Here is a 1,886-nt window from a genome sequence, read left to right on the forward strand (position 1 = left end):
CCGGGGCAGCGCGGGCGGATGATCCTGGGGAGCGGCCGCGGGGTGCGGGACGGGACCGGGAGAACGGGGGGATAGCGGGGAACGGGGGGGATAGCGGGGAACGGGGGGGATAGCGGGGAACGGGGGGATAGCGGGGATTGGGGGGATAGCGGGGAACGGGGGGGATAGCGGGGATTGGGGGGATAGCGGGGATTGGGGGGATTGCGGGGAACGGGGGGGATAGCGGGGAACGGGGGGATAGCGGGGAACGGGGGGATAGCGGGGATTGGGGGGATAGCGGGGATTGGGGGGATAGCGGGGAACGGGGGGGATAGCGGGGATTGGGGGGATAGCGGGGATTGGGGGGAGAGCGGGGAACGGGGGGGATAGCGGGGAACGGGGGGGATCCTCTGTGTGGGTGCCGGTGCCGGGGCTGTGGAAGGAAGGGGAGGAGGAGGAGGAGGAGGCGCTGGCCGGCCCGGGATGAGCGCTGGCATGTATTATCTGAGGCGAGCTGATGTCTCTCACCGCTTTAGCTCTAGAATTACTCTGAGGCCCGGCCATCCCTCCCTCCCTCCCTCCCTCCGGCAGCGCAGCTTTTGCCCGCGGTGCCATCGAGTCCCCGGGCCGGGCTCTGAGCCCGGAGCTCTGCTCAGGCCGGCCCTAAAGCCGCAATGTTTTGTGCTTCCCGCAGGTGTGTGGTTAAAGCCGGGACATTCCAGGCCCGGTGTCTGATGCAGCGTTTTGGAGAGTGCCCAGAGCTGCAGGTGCCAGTGGCACAGGTGAGGTTTGGGGTGACCCAGGCGCTCCCAAGGCTTTGGATGTGCAGCCCCTGGGAAGGCTCCCTGGGCCTGTGCTGGGCTCCTGTCAGCTCCCCAGGCATGGGTTTGTGGGCAGGGAAAGGAAAGGAGCCAGGGCCTCGTGTTCATCTGGGTCCTTTTGTATCTAAAGTCCAGATTTGGCTTCTGCTGCTCTATTTTCTACTGCAATTTAAACATTCTGTTTTTAATAAAACTATTTTTGGTGTCGTTTTCGTGTCCCTGGAGACACAATGGCCATCGTGTGGGGAGGAGGGAGAGCTCAGGAAGGAGAAAGGATGGGGGAAAGGTGCTTGTAATTTTATTTCTCAATGTCCTCTGATTTTTTGGGCAATAACTTCAGGTCATTCTCCTCCATGGAGTGTGTTTGGCCAGTGATCAGGGAGAGGTCTCTCCCCGTTCTTATCCCAGGGCAGGAGCCTTTCAGCGTGGGCTCTGTGCCACTGGGTGGCCTCGTGGTTTTCTGTCTCTTGTGATCGCTGTGTGCATCTCCAGGGAGGCAAACGAGGCCATGCTGAGCCTCGAGATGCAAAATGTTCCCATTTGCCACGGAAATGTTCGTGTTGGCCAGGCTGGGAACATCTCAGCATGTCCAGGGCCGGTGAGGGATGGGGTCCAGCACTCCAAGTGACGCTGGGACCAGAACCACAAGGACCATTTGGAGCCACACTTGACCCTGGGGATGACCTTGACCTCAGCCTGACGCTGCTTCACCCCAGGACAGGAGAGCCACCATCAGCTTTTATTACCCACCCATAAAAGCTTCACCTTTGAACCTCCCCAAATCCCATCTGGGACCCCCCCAGGGGACCCCCCCAAACTCTGGGACCCCCCTCCAGCCCCCTCAGCCACGCTGTGGCCGCAGCTTCATCTCAGTGAAGGGGATGGAGACGTTGAAGCCTTTCCAGGGGAACCAGTGGATGCCCTGTGGGGGAGCTGGGGGGTCAGAACCCTTGGAGAGTTCCAGAGACCCCCATAAATCCCCATAGAGACCCCACAGTCGCTCCCCAGATTCCTATGGGCACTCATGGACCCTTAGGGATCCCCAGAGACCACAGAGATCCCCACAGGCCCTACAGGACCACACAG

General features: G+C 61.1%; 1 non-coding gene across 1 annotated transcript; it reads left to right on the forward strand.

Annotated features, from left to right (window-relative positions):
• Nucleotides 1–454: 454 nt before the first annotated feature.
• Nucleotides 455–538, forward strand: LOC148217342 (small nucleolar RNA SNORD45). Its single transcript, XR_015801085.1, has one exon. It is a non-coding gene; the product is annotated as a small nucleolar RNA SNORD45 (small nucleolar RNA).
• Nucleotides 539–1,886: the final 1,348 nt, after the last annotated feature.

The sequence above is a fragment of the Sturnus vulgaris genome, unplaced genomic scaffold (assembly GCF_052056855.1).
Source record: "Sturnus vulgaris isolate bStuVul1 unplaced genomic scaffold, bStuVul1.hap1 Scaffold_85, whole genome shotgun sequence".
In the NCBI taxonomy this organism is placed as follows: Eukaryota; Metazoa; Chordata; class Aves; order Passeriformes; family Sturnidae; genus Sturnus; species Sturnus vulgaris.